Raw genomic sequence first — 15,000 nt, 5'->3', positions numbered from 1 at the left:
GTCCAGTGGGGTTTCTGGTGCGCTCCGAAGTGGGGTTATTGGAGCGGCCCCTCTTTTTTTGTCCGAGCGTTTGGTGGGGTTGCGCGCCCTGGTGGGCACCATGGTGCGCACCAAGGAGCGCTCCGAAGTGTGCTCCAAGGTGCGGCGTGCACGAAGTCGGAGCCCGGTTTGCCCCGGGTGCGCACCTCGCGTGCACCTTCGCCGCGGTGGGCACCATGGCGTGCACGAAGTCGGAGCCCGGTTTGCCCCGGGTGCGCACCTCGCGTGCACCTTCGCCGGGGTGGGCACCTCGGCTGGGTTGCGCGCCCTGGTGCGCACCAAGGAGCGCTCCGAAGTGTGCTCCAAGGTGCGGCGTGCACGAAGTCGGAGCCCGGTTTGCCCCGGGTGCGCACCTCGCGTGCACCTTCGCCGCGGTGGGCACCATGGCGTGCACGAAGTCGGAGCCCGGTTTGCCCCGGGTGCGCACCCCGCGTGCACCTTCGCCGGGGTGGGCACCTCGGCTGGGTTGCGCGCCCTGGTGCGCACCAAGGAGCGCTCCGAAGTGTGCTCCAAGGTGCGGCGTGCACGAAGTCGGAGCCCGGTTTGCCCCGGGTGCGCACCTCGCGTGCACCTTCGCCGCGGTGGGCACCTTGGCTGGGTTGGGCACCATTGAGCGCTCCGAAGTGTGCTCCAAGGTGCGCACCATGGCCCTCCAAGGTGCGCAGCATGGCGTGCACGAAGTCGGAGCCCGGTTTGCCCCGGGTGCGCACCTCGCGTGCACCTTCGCCAGGGTGGGCACCTCGGTGCGCACACCTTCTCAATGTTTTCTTGCCTTTTCTGGAAATTGGTGAAGGCAGCGCATCAAAGGTGCGCACCTCGGTGTGCTCCGAGGTGCGAACCCGAGAGCGCTCCGAGGTGCCCACGAAGTCGAAAGTCGGGTTAATTGCATTGTTTTCCCCGGGTGCGCTCCGAGGTGCGCAACATCGGTGCGCACCAAGGAGGGCTCCGAAGTGTGCTCCAAGGTGCGCACGATTCGGAGCTCGGTTTGCCCGGGGTGCGCACACCTTGGCTGGGTTGCGCACCCTTTGTGCGCTCCAAGGTGCGCACGAAGTCGGAGCTCGGTTTGCCCCGGGTGCGCACCTTCGCCAGGGTGCGCACCTTGATGCGCACGCCTTGGCTGGGCTGCGCACCTTGGTGGGCGCCATGGTGCGCACCTTTCGTGCGCTCCAAGGTGCGCACGAAGTCGGAGCTCGGTTTGCCCCGGGTGCGCACCTTGGTGGGCGCCATGGTGCACTCCGAGGTGCCCAAGATTGGTGCGCACCAAGGAGCGCTCCGAAGTGCGCTCCAAGGTGCGCAGGTGCGCGCGAAGTCGAAAGTTGGGTTAATTGTCCGGTTTGCCTCGGGTGCGCACCTTGCGTGCACCTTCGCCAGGGTGGGCGCCTTGGTGCGCACACCTTGGCTGGGCTGCGCACCCGGGCGCGCACACCTTGGCACCCGCGTTTCCTTCATTTTAAATTTTTTTTTTTTACAATCTCTCAAGTGGGAAATTCTATAATCTCAACTTTTTTTGCCTTTTCAGGAAACTTTTGAATGGAGCGCATCATTGGTGCGCTCCGAAGTGTGCTCCAAGGTGCGCACCTCTGGTGTGCTCCAAAGCTCTCTCCAGCTGCGTGCACCTGCCCCGGCCGCGCACCCGGCCCCGCCCAGCTTCGCTCACCTGTCCCGGGCGTCTGGTGCGGAACCTTAGAGTAAGAAACATCACCGTGCACCTTGGCCAACGTGCGCGACTCGACCGAGCGCGCACTGGCCGAGGTGCACACCGATTTCACCTGGGTGCGCGCGCAGCACCTCGGGCGCACCGGGGTGCGCGCACAACGCCCGGGTTGCACCGTGGCCTGTGTGCTCGGGGCGCCTCGGGTGCGCGCTCGGTGTCGCCCCCGCGCGCGCGGTAGTGCGGGCAGCGCACCCCGGCCCGGCCCGGCCCCGACGAGAACGCAAACGGGCAAAAGGTTTATTCAAATAGCATTGCGACGCCCGGCGAAAAACTAAAAAAGGGTGCAACACCGGGACTTCCCGGGAGGTCACCCATCCCAGTACTACTCCGGCCCAAGCGCGCTTAACTGCGGAGTTCTGATGGGATCCGGTGCACTAACGCTGGTATGATCGCACCCGTTATGAGCTTGTCGCAGTGTGTACTTAGCAAACCGCGACCCACGTGCGAATCCACCCCGGCCACCCACCCCCGTCGAGGTGCACACCCTCCCTCGCGAAGTGCGCCCCGTTCGCCAAGTGTGAGCCCTGCCCGGGTGCGCGCACCTTGCTAGGGCGTCGGGTGTGCACCCGGCCCGGCCTACGTGCGTGCACCTGGACGGGGCGTCGTGTGCGTGCAGTGTCCCGTCTGCAACGCGGTGCCCACACACCACCTCGGGCGCAACGACCTGCGCTCACATGTGGGCCGAGTGCACCTTGGTGCATGTTCGGGGCGCCTCGGGTGCACGCTCGATCTTGCCCCGGTGCACCAAGGCGCTCGGTTTGCCCCGGGTGCGCACTTGGTGCAAGGTGGGCACCCAAAATAGGGATCAAGCACCAAAACACAAGTTTCGGGATGCAAAATGGGACCCAAGGACCACAAATGCGTTCCAAGACCCATGATGGGTCCACGAGAACAAAAATGTGTTCCGAGACTTAATAAACAAATATTGGGTTTTAGGAGAAGAAACATGCTCTGATGCCCAAAACGAGAATCGACCCCGAAAAGGCCACAGGCCAAAAGTGGGATGCGAGACAAAAAAAAATGGGACCCGAGGACCAAAATTGGGTTCCCAGGTCGAAGACAGGGCAACCGGACAAGAAACGACCTCTAAGGCTCGAAATGAGTCCCGACGACTAAAACTTGACAAGAAGCACCCATCAGGCACCCAACTCGACACCCATGGGATGCCGACCCACCCGGGCTTCCACCTAGCACACCTTGGCACCCACCCACCCTCGCACCCAACCTCGCACCCAACTTAGCACCTTTGAACCCACATTGGCACTCACCCTGACCCTGGCACCTTGGAACCCACATTGGCACTCACCTTGACCCTGGCACCCACCTTTGCACTCACCTTGGGACCCACCCTGGCTCCCACCTCGGCACCCACCCAGACACCCACCTTGGTTCCTTGGCACCCACCTTGGATCCTTGGCACCCACCCCGACACCCACCTTGGCACGCAACTTGGCTACTTGCCACCCACCTTGGCTCCTTGACGCCCACCCCGACAACCACCCCGTGACCTACCCTGGCTAGGGTTGGTGCACACCCACCCTGGTGCCCACCTTGGCACCCACCCCATGACCCACCTTGGCACGCACCTTAGTACCCACCCCGTTACCCACCCTAGGACCCACCCCGTGACCCACCTTGGCCAGGGTGGGTGCACCCACCCTGGTGCCCACCTTGGCACCCACCCATCCTAGCACCCAGCCTGTGACCGGGCTTGGAACCCAACCTTGCACCCGTCTTGGCCAGTGTGGGTGCGCACCCATCCTGGCACCCACGTTGTGACACACCCTTTAACCCACGCACCCTAGCAGCCACGTTGGCACCCACCTTGGAACACAACCTAGCAACTTGGCACCCACCCCGTGACCCACCTTGGCATCCACCATAGCAGTCGCCCACTTGGCACCCACCTTGGAACCCAAGTTGGCACCCACCTCGGCACCCACCTTGACACTTGTGGACCCACCTTGCCACTCACCCTAGCATCGACCCATCCTAGCACCCACCCTGGCACCTTTGCACCCTAGCACTCACCCATCCTAGCACCTAACCTGTGACCCACCTTGACACTCACCCTCGCACCCACCTTGGAACCCAACCTAGCACCCACCCACCCTGACACCAACCCTAGCACCTACCCACCCTTGCACCCACCCTGTGACCCATCTTGGCACCCACCCATCCTACCACTCAACCTATCACCCACCTTCTCACCCACCTTGGCATCCACCTTAGCACCCACCCACACTGGCACCTTGGCACCCACCTCGGGCAAGGTGGGTGCACACCCACCCTGACACCCAATTTAGAACCAACCGAGCATGTTACCCACCTTGGCACCCACATTGCAGCCCACCCTAGTACCCACCCTATGACCCACATTGGCATCCACACCCTAGCACCCAGGCACCTCGACACCCGCCTTGACACGCACCCTAGCACTAAACCTGTGACCCACCTTGGAACTCACCCTAGAACCCACCCACCCTGTGAACCACCTTGGCATCCACCTTAGCACCCACCCACCTTGGCACCCACTCTAGCACTCACCCATCCTAACACCCAACTTGTTACCCACCTTGGCACCCGCCCTCGCGTCCACCTTGAAACCCACCCTAGCACCCACCCACGCAGGAGCCCACCTTGGCACCCAACCTAACACCCACGCATCCTGGCACCCAACTTGTGACCCACCTTGGAACCCACCCTAGTACCCACCTTTGAACCCACTATATCACCAACCCACCTTGGCACCCACCCTATGACCCTCTTTGGAATCCACCCTAGCACGCACCCACCCTGGCACCCACCATGGAGCGCACCCTAGCACCCACCCACCTCGGCACGCACCTCAACACCCACCTTGGTGTGCGCACTGCGCCAACCTCTCAAAGACCCTATGTGGTGCGCTCCAAAGTGTACACCTTTGGTGCGCTCCAAGGTGCGCACCTTTGGTGCACACCGAGGTGCACACCAAAGTGTGCACCGAGGTGAGCACCAAAGTGCACTCCAAGGTGCACACCAAGGCGTGCACCTTTGGTGCGGTCAATGCAAACGAATTCGGAAGTTGGGGTCGATGTCCTAATCGCTGCTGCAGACTACACGTATGAGAATCGGACAAATAGCTTTATATAGGGGAGGTGTTGCGTTTGATGGGTCGACTCCCCTGGTTGTGTGCACTGCACCAACTTCAAAGACCCTGTCTTGTTTAAGAAGTCAAAAGTTGGGGTGGATGTCCTAATCATTGCTGCAGTCTACGCATGTATGAGAATCAGACAAATAGCTTATATAGGGGAGGTGTTGCATTCGGTGGGTTGACTCCCCTGGTTGTGCGCACTGCGCCAACCTCAAAGACCCCGCATAGCAGAAGAAGTCGGAAGTCGGATTTTGGTGAGCACCAAGGCGTGCACCTTTGGTGCGGTCAACGCAGACGAATTCAGAAGTTGGGGTGGATGTCCTAATCGTTGTTGCAGGCTACACATGTATGAGAATCAGACAAATAGCTTATATAGGGGAGGTGTTGGGTTTGATGGGTCAACTCCCTTGGTTGTGCGCATTACGCCAACCTCAAAGACCTTGTTTTCGTTAAGAAGTCAAAAGTTGGGGTCAATGTCCTAATGGCTCCTGTAGGCTACACATGTATGAGAATCGGACAAATAGCTTATATAGGGGAGGTGTTGGGTTTGATGGGTCGACTCCCCTGGTTGTGCGCATTACGTCAACCTCAAAGACCTTGTTTTCGTTAAGAAGTCAAAAGTTGGGGTCGATGTCCTAATTGCTCCTGTAGACTACACATGTATGAGAATCAGACAAATAGCTTATATAGGGGAGGTGTTGGGTTTGATGGGTTGACTCCCCTAGTTGTTCGCATTACACCAACCTCAAAGACCTTGTTTTCGTTTAGAAGCCGAAAGTTGGGGTCGATGTCCTAATTGCTCCTGCAGGCTACGCATGTATGAGAATCAGACAAATAGCTTATATAGGGGAGGTGTTGGGTTTGATGGGTCGACTCCCCTGGTTGTGCGCATTGCGCCAACCTCAAAGACCCTGCATTGCGGATGAAGTCGAAAGTCAGAGTTTGGTGTGCTACAAGGTGTGGTCGAAGGTGCTCACCTAGGTGTGCACCTTTGGAGCGCAGGAAAAGTGCCCTCCAAAAGTGCGCACCTTTGGAGTGCACAAAAGTGCCCTCCAAAAGTGCGCACCTTTGGAGCGCACAAAAGTGCCCTCCAAAAAGTGCCCTCCAAAAGTGCGCACCTTTGGAGCGCACAAAAGTGCCCTCCAAAAAGTGCCCTCCAAAAGTGCGCACCTTTGGAGTGCAGAAAAGTGCCCTCCAAAAAGTGCCCTCCAAAAGTGTGCACCTTTGGAGTGCACAAAAGTGCCCTCCAAAAGTGCGCACCTTTGGAGCGCAGAAAAGTGCCCTCCAAAAAGTGCCCTCCAAAAGTGCGCACCTTTGGAGCGCAGAAAAGTGCCCTCCAAAAAGTGCCCTCCAAAAGTGCGCACCTTTGGAGCGCAGAAAAGTGCCCTCCAAAAAGTGCCCTCCAAAAGTGCGCACCTTTGGAGCGCAGAAAAGTGCCCTCCAAAAAGTGCCCTCCAAAAGTGCGCACCTTTGGAGCGCACAAAAGTGCCCTCCAAAAAGTGCCCTCCAAAAGTGCGCACCTTTGGAGCGCACAAAAGTGCCCTCCAAAAGTGCGCACCTTTGGAGCGCACAAAAGTGCCCTCCAAAAGTGCGCACTTTTGGTGCGCACCAAGGCGCTGGTTCGGTCGTTGCAGGCGAGTTCGGAAGTTGGGGTCGATGTCCTGAGCGGAGGTGCAAACTACACAGGTGTCGGAATCGGACAAATAGCTTATATAGGGGAGGTGTATGCTTCGATGGGTCGACTCCCCAGGTTGAGCGCACCGCGCCAACCTCAAAGACCCTACGGTATGGATGAAGTCGGAAGTTGGGTCCGATGACCGATTCGATTAGTAGGTATGCTCATGAGGTCGGAATTTGGGTCCGATGACCTGCCATGTGCAGGAAGGCGAATGTTGGCACTGTGCGTTGCAAGGTGCACACCAAGGTGCTGGTGCGGTCTTTTTAGTCGAGTTCGGAAGTTGGGGTCGATGTCCTGATCGGAGGTGCAAGCTACACAGGTGTGGGAATCGGACAAATAGCTTATATAGGGGAGGTGTATGCTTCGTTGGGTCGACTCCCCGGGTTGAGCGCACCGCGCCAACCTCAAAGACCCTACGGTATGGATGAAGTCGGAAGTTGGGTCCGATGACCGATTCGATATGTAGGCATACTCGCGAGGTCGGAATTTGGGTCCGATGACCTGCCATGTGCAGGAAGGCGAATGTTGGCACTGTGCGTTGCAAGGTGCGCACCAAGGCGCTGGTTCGGTCGTTGCAGGCGAGTTCGGAAGTTGGGGTCGATGTCCTGATCGGAGGTGCAAACTACACAGGTGTGGGAATCGGACAAATAGCTTATATAGGGGAGGTGTATGCTTCGTTGGGTCGACTCCCCGGGTTGAGCGCACCGCGCCAACCTCAAAGACCCTACGGTATGGATGAAGTCGGAAGTTGTGTCCGATGACCGATTCGATATGTAGGCATACTCGCGAGGTCGGAATTTGGGTCCGATGACCTGCCATGTGCAGGAAGGCGAATGTTGGGACTGTGCGTCGCAAGGTGCGCACCAAGGCGCTGGTGCCGTCGTTGCAGTCGAGTTCGGAAGTTGGGGTCGATGTCCTGGTCAGAGGTGCAAACTACACAGGTGTGGGAATCGGACAAATAGCTTATATAGGGGAGGTGTATGCTTCGATGGGTCGACTCCCCGGGTTGAGCGCACCGCGCCAACCTCAAAGACCCTACAGTATGGATGAAGTCGGAAGTTGGGTCCGATGACCGATTCGATACGTAGGCATATTGGCGAGGTCTGAATTTGTGTCCGATGACCTGCCATGCGCAGGAAGGCGGAATTTGGGTCCGATGACCGAGTTGATGGCGTGCCATGCGCAGAAAGGCGGAATTTGGGTCCGATGACCGAGTTGATGTTGATGGCCCGCCATGCACAGGAAGGCGGAATTTGGGTCCGATGACCGATTTGAAGGCGTGCCATGCGCAGAAAGGCGGAGTTTGGGTCCGATGACCGAGTTGATATTGATGGCCCGCCATGCGCAGGAAGGCGGAATTTGGGTCCGATGACCTGACATACGCATGGAGTCCGACTCGGGGGCCGATGTTCGATTCGATGACTTGCATTGTGGGTAAAGTCGGAAGTTGTGGTCTTTGACCCGATTCGATGACCAGACTTCGGCTGCTTGAGAATCGGACAAATAACTTATATAGGGGAGGTAGTGTTCTCGAGCATCCTCCCCCCGTGCCCGTTTATGTCGATTGATGCTGGTGCTCGACTGGTTGGAGCGCTCGGATGCAAAAATCTTGCACCAGGATTTATCGATTGTGATGGACACGGCAAGTCTCCTGATTGCTATGCAGGAGCTCATCGTGAATCTCTATGCGGCCTTGGTATGGACTCGACCTGCGGAATGGTTCGGCAATGGTAGTCGCTCCAACACGTCCTTGCAATGGCCACAGAGGTGATTCGACTAGAGCTCCAGTCTAGCTTTTGGGTTGCTTGGCGGACTGGTATAGCCGCGATCGAGTTCCGGCCATGAACGTTTTAGATAGCTCTTGGGCTTTCTGGGACGGAAGTCGGAAGTTTGGGCTGTTGTCCGATTTGATGACCATTCTTCGGATGTGTGAGAATCGGACAAATAACTTATATAGGGGACTGTGTTGTCTCACGCAGCCCCCTCCGTGCCCCTCTATCTCGACCGATGTTGGTGCTTGAAAGGGTTGGGATAGCTCGGATTTATAAACGTGCACCACCATTTGTCGAGTGTGAGGGACGCGGCAGGTCTCCTAAATGCTATACGGGCGCTCTCTGAGAATCTCTATCCGGCCTCGACACAGACTAGTCTTGCTGAATGGTTTGGCACTGGTAGTCGATCCAACACGTCGTTGTTGTGGCCGCCTAGGCGATTCGATTCGAGCCCCCGTCTAGCTTTTGGGTTGCTCGGCGGATTTTGCCCTATCCGCAAGTGAGCTCGGTCCCTAAACGTTCGAGAAACCCGATTGCTATGCGCCGACTCTCTTTCTTGCGAGCCTCCATCTAGCTTTTGGGTCTCTACGGAACGGAAGTCGGAATCTGGGACCGTTGTTTGATTCGACGAGGCAGACTACGGTTGTGCGAGAATCGGACAAATAACTTATATAGGGGAGGTGTTGACTGGAGCATTCTCCCCCGTGCCCCTCTAACTCGACCAATGCTGGCGCTCGAACGGTGGTAGCGCTCGGATTTTCGTTGAGCGCCAGCATTGGTCGATTTAGAGGGGCATGCGAGATTCCCGAATGCTATGCGAGGGCTCTAACGGAAATGTCTATTGGTTTCGGTATGGATGCAATTGCGAGTGGTTCGGCAAAGGTAGTCGTTCCGATGCGTCCATGTCGTGGCCAAATCGATAATTCGATTTGAGCCCTCGTATAGCATTTGGGTCTCTCGATGTGATTCCGCATTCCAGTCCCTTTGGGCACTGCTTGAGCCGCATCCCAGGGGGTTCCCTTCCCAATAATCTGCCTCGCAACCCGATTGCTATGCGGTGAGGCTCCTCGGCCGCCTCGGAACTATCTGTGTATCAGACGCATCGCGGGATAAGGGGTTGGCAACGGTAGTCGCCCCAAGCGCGTCCGATGCTTGGACCATTCCGAGGCGGCCCTGAAGCCTCTTCCGTCTAGCCGTTGGGTCCTTCTCGCCGCATCCCTTGCCTCGCACCCCGATTGCTATGCGGTGAGGCTCCTCGGCCGCCTTGGAACTATCTGTGTATCAGACGCATCGCGGGATAAGGGGTTGTCACTGGTAGTCGCCCCAAGCGCGTCCGATGCTTGGACCATTCCGAGGCGGCCCTGAAGCCTCTTCCGTCTAGCCGTTGGGTCCTTCTCGCCGCATCCCTCGACTCGCACCCCGATTGCTATGCGGTGAGGCTCCTCGGCCGCCTTGGAACTATCTGTGTATCGGACGCGTCGCGGGATAAGGGGTTGTCACTGGTAGTCGCCCCAAGCGCGTCCGATGCTTGGACCATTCCGAGGCGGCCCTGAAGCCTCTTCCGTCTAGCCGTTGGGTCCTTCTCGCCGCATCCCTCGCCTCGCACCCCGATTGCTATGCGGTGAGGCTCCTCGGCCGCCTTGGAACTATCTGTGTATCGGACGCGTCGCGGGATAAGGGGTTGTCACTGGTAGTCGCCCCAAGCGCGTGCGATGCATGGACCATTCCCAGGCGGCCCTGAAGCCTCTTCCGTCTAGCCGTTGGGTCCTTCTCGCCGCATCCCTCGCCTCGCACCCCGATTGCTATGCGGTGAGGCTCCTCGGCCGCCTTGGAACTATCTGTGTATCGGACGCGTCGCGGGATAAGGGGTTGTCACTGGTAGTCGCCCCAAGCGCGTCCGATGCTTGGACCATTCCGAGGCGGCCCTGAAGCCTCTTCCGTCTAGCCGTTGGGTCCTTCTCGCCGCATCCCTCGCCTCGCACCCCGATTGCTATGCGGTGAGGCTCCTCGGCCGCCTTGGAACTATCTGTGTATCGGACGCGTCGCGGGATAAGGGGTTGTCACTGGTAGTCGCCCCAAGCGCGTCCGATGCTTGGACCATTCCGAGGCGGCCCTGAAGCCTCTTCCGTCTAGCCGTTGGGTCCTTCTCGCCGCATCCCTCGCCTCGCACCCCGATTGCTATGCGGTGAGGCTCCTCGGCCGCCTTGGAACTATCTGTGTATCGGACGCGTCGCGGGATAAGGGGTTGTCACTGGTAGTCGCCCCAAGCGCGTCCGATGCTTGGACCATTCCGAGGCGGCCCTGAAGCCTCTTCTGTCTAGCCGTTGGGTCCTTCTCGCCGCATCCCTCGCCTCGCACCCCGATTGCTATGCGGTGAGGCTCCTCGGCCGCCTTGGAACTATCTGTGTATCGGACGCATCGCGGGATAAGGGGTTGTCACTGGTAGTCGCCCCAAGCGCGTCCGATGCTTGGACCATTCCGAGGCGGCCCTGAAGCCTCTTCCGTCTAGCCGTTGGGTCCTTCTCGCCGCATCCCTCGCCTCGCACCCCGATTGCTATGCGGTGAGGCTCCTCGGCCGCCTTGGAACTATCTGTGTATCGGACGCGTCGCGGGATAAGGGGTTGTCACTGGTAGTCGCCCCAAGCGCGTCCGATGCTTGGACCATTCCGAGGCGGCCCTGAAGCCTCTTCCGTCTAGCCGTTGGGTCCTTCTCGCCGCATCCCTCGCCTCGCACCCCGATTGCTATGCGGTGAGGCTCCTCGGCCGCCTTGGAACTATCTGTGTATCGGACGCGTCGCGGGATAAGGGGTTGTCACTGGTAGTCGCCCCAAGCGCGTCCGATGCTTGGACCATTCCGAGGCGGACCTGAAGCCTCTTCCGTCTAGCCGTTGGGTCCTTCTCGCCGCATCCCTCGCCTCGCACCCCGATTGCTATGCGGTGAGGCTCCTCGGCCGCCTTGGAACTATCTGTGTATCGGACGCGTCGCGGGATAAGGGGTTGTCACTGGTAGTCGCCCCAAGCGCGTCCGATGCTTGGACCATTCCGAGGCGGCCCTGAAGCCTCTTCCGTCTAGCCGTTGGGTCCTTCTTGCCGCATCCCTCGCCTCGCACCCCGATTGCTATGCGGTGAGGCTCCTCGGCCGCCTTGGAACTATCTGTGTATCGGACGCGTCGCGGGATAAGGGGTTGTCACTGGTAGTCGCCCCAAGCGCGTCCGATGCTTGGACCATTCCGAGGCGGCCCTGAAGCCTCTTCCGTCTAGCCGTTGGGTCCTTCTCGCCGCATCCCTCGCCTCGCACCCCGATTGCTATGCGGTGAGGCTCCTCGGCCGCCTTGGAACTATCTGTGTATCGGACGCATCGCGGGATAAGGGGTTGTCACTGGTAGTCGCCCCAAGCGCGTCCGATGCTTGGACCATTCCGAGGCGGCCCTGAAGCCTCTTCCGTCTAGCCGTTGGGTCCTTCTCGCCGCATCCCTCGCCTCGCACCCCGATTGCTATGCGGTGAGGCTCCTCGGCCACCTTGGAACTATCTGTGTATCGGACGCGTCGCGGGATAAGGGGTTGTCACTGGTAGTCGCCCCAAGCGCGTCCGATGCTTGGACCATTCCGAGGCGGACCTGAAGCCTCTTCCGTCTAGCCGTTGGGTCCTTCTCGCCGCATCCCTCGCCTCGCACCCCGATTGCTATGCGGTGAGGCTCCTCGGCCGCCTTGGAACTATCTGTGTATCGGACGCGTCGCGGGATAAGGGGTTGTCACTGGTAGTCGCCCCAAGCGCGTCCGATGCTTGGACCATTCCGAGGCGGCCCTGAAGCCTCTTCCGTCTAGCCGTTGGGTCCTTCTCGCCGCATCCCTCGCCTCGCACCCCGATTGCTATGCGGTGAGGCTCCTCGGCCGCCTTGGAACTATCTGTGTATCGGACGCGTCGCGGGATAAGGGGTTGTCACTGGTAGTCGCCCCAAGCGCGTCCGATGCTTGGACCATTCCGAGGCGGACCTGAAGCCTCTTCCCTCTAGCCGTTGGGGCTTTCTCGCCGCATCCCTCGCCTCGCACCCCGATTGCTATTCGGTGAGGCTCCTCGGCCGCCTTGGAACTATCTGTGTATCGGACGCATCGCGGGATAAGGGGTTGGCAGTGGTAGTCGCCCCAAGCGCGTCCGATGCTTGGACCATTCCGAGGCGGCCCTGCAGCCTCTTCCGTCTAGCCGTTGGGGCCATCTCGCTGCATCCCCCACCTCGCACCACGATTGCTATGCGGTGAGGCTCCTTGGCCGCCTCGGAACTATCTGTGTATCGGACGCATCGCGGGATAAGGGGTTGTCACTGGTAGTCGCCCCAAGCGCGTCCGATGCTTGGACTATTCCGAGGCGGCCCTGCAGCCTCTTCCGTCTAGCCGTTGGGGCCATCTCGCCGCATCCCCCAGCTCCTCGGCCGCCTCGGAACTATCTGTGTATCGGACGCATCGCGGGATAAGGGGTTGGCAGTGGTAGTCGCCCCAAGCGCGTTCGATGCTTGGACTATTCCGAGGCGGCCCCGCAGCCTCTTCCGTCTACCCTTTGGGGCCATCTCGCCGCATCCCTCGCCTCGCACCCCGATTGCTATGCGGTGAGGCTCCTCGGCCGCCTGGGAACTATCTTCGTATCGGATGCATCGCGGGATAAGGGGTTGTCACTGGTAGTCGCCCCAAGCGCGTCCGATGCTTGGACTATTCCGAGGCGGCCCTGTGGCCTCTTCCGTCTAGCCGTTGGGGCCATCTCGCCGCATCCCTCACCTCGCACCCCCATTGCTATGCGGTGAGGCTCCTCGGCCGCCTTGGAACTGTCTTCGTATCGGAAGCATCGCGGGATAAGGGGTTGTCACTGGTAGTCGCCCCAAGCGCGTCCGATGCTTGGACTATTCCGAGGCGGCCCTGCAGCCTCTTCCGTCTAGCCGTTGGGGCCATCTCGCCGCATCCCCCACCTCGCACCCGGATTGCTATGCGGTGAGGCTCCTCGGCCGCCTTGGAACTATCTTCGTATCGGACGCATCGCGGGATAAGGGGTTGTCACTGGTAGTCGCCCCAAGCGCGTCCGATGCTTGGACTATTCCGACGCGGCCCTGTGGCCTCTTCCGTCTAGCCGTTGGGGCCATCTCGCCGCATCCCCCACCTCGCACCCCGATTGCTATGCGGTGAGGCTCCTCGGCCGCCTTGGAACCATCTTCGTATCGGACGCATCGCGGGATGAGGGGTTGTCACTGGTAGTCGCCCCAAGCGCGTCCGATGCTTGGACCATTCCGAGGCGGCCCTGAAGCCTCTTCCGTCTAGCCGTTGGGGCCTTCCCGCCCCATCCCTCGCCTCGCACCCCCGATTGCTATGCGGTGAGGCTCCTCGGCCGCCTTGGAACCATCTGTGTATCGGACGCATCGCGGGATAAGGGGTTGGCACTGGTAGTCGCCCCAAGCGCGTCCGATGCTTGGAGCATTCCGAGGTGGCCCTGAAGCCTCTTCCGTCTAGCCGTTGGGGCCTTCCCGCCCCATCCCTCGCCTCGCACCCCGATTGATATGCGGTGAGGCTCCTCGGCCGCCTTGGAACTATCTGTGTATCGGACGCATCGCGGGATAAGGGGTTGGCACTGGTAGTCGTCCCAATCGCGTCCGATGCTTGGACCATTCCGAGGCGGCCCTGCAGCCTCTTCCGTTTAGCCATCGGGGCCTTCCCGCCGCATCCCTCGCCTCGCATCCCGATTCCTATGCGGTGAGTCTTCTCGGCCGCCGCGGAACTATACCTGTTATTGCTACTGCATCCTTCGGCTGGTAACCTCCTCTGCCGCCTTGGAACGTTCTCTTTGTCGGACGCGTCGCGGGATAAGGGGTTGGCACTGGTAGTCGCCCCAAGCGCGCCCGATGCATAGACCGCTCCGAGTTGACCTTGCTTTCAGCCTCTCACATGCATAGACCTCTCTGAGTCGACCCTGCAGCCTCTCACGTTTAGCCTTTGGAATCTCGCCTCACAACATGATTGCTATCCTTGATGCATCCCTTGCCTCGAGCCCTGATTGCTTTCTTGGCTGCATCCCTCCTCTCCTCACAGCCCGGTTGTCATCACTGCTTCATCCGTCGCTTCATGCATTCTGGCTGCTGGGCCCTTCCCACCGCACACCTCGATTGCTATCTCTTCTGCATCACACACCCCGATTGCTATCTCTGCTACATCCCTCGGCTCTCACTTCTGCATCCTTCGCCTCCCACCTCGATTGCTATCAATGCTGCATCCGTAACCTCACACCCCGATTGCTATGCGGGGAGGCTCCTTGGCCGCCTTGGAAATTTCTGTGTGTCGGACGCACCGCGGGATAAGGGGTTGGCACTGGTAGTCGCCCCAAGTGCGCCCGATTCTTAGACCGCTTCGAGGTGACCTCGTAGCCTCTTTCGTCCAGGCTTCCTGCCTTCAACGCCCTTTTTACACCTCGATTGCTATGCGCGGGCTCGTTGGCGTCTATCACCTCTCTGCGAAGAGTGGCACGATGATTGTTGGGGTAAATCGTAGCAGTCCGATCTCTGGCCTTGGGCCATTGTGAGGGCTGATCGATTTCCTGTGCGCATCTCGTGTTCGCCCAGTAACAGACTCGACGACTTGTAATCGGTCTTGTTCCCGATTGTTCCTGGAGGTAGTCTTCGGAACTCTTGGA

The 15,000-nt window shown here is 59.6% G+C and overlaps 1 non-coding gene across 1 annotated transcript; it reads right to left on the bottom strand.

The window, feature by feature from the left end:
* Positions 1-2,031: 2,031 nt before the first annotated feature.
* Positions 2,032-2,150, bottom strand: LOC131870233 (5S ribosomal RNA). Its single transcript, XR_009368558.1, has one exon. It is a non-coding gene; the product is annotated as a 5S ribosomal RNA (ribosomal RNA).
* Positions 2,151-15,000: the final 12,850 nt, after the last annotated feature.

The sequence above is a fragment of the Cryptomeria japonica genome, unplaced genomic scaffold, assembly GCF_030272615.1.
Source record: "Cryptomeria japonica unplaced genomic scaffold, Sugi_1.0 HiC_scaffold_307, whole genome shotgun sequence".
In the NCBI taxonomy this organism is placed as follows: domain Eukaryota; kingdom Viridiplantae; phylum Streptophyta; class Pinopsida; order Cupressales; family Cupressaceae; genus Cryptomeria; species Cryptomeria japonica.
The sequence above is the reverse complement of the archived record's forward strand: the minus strand, read 5'-3'. Positions and strand labels throughout refer to the sequence as shown.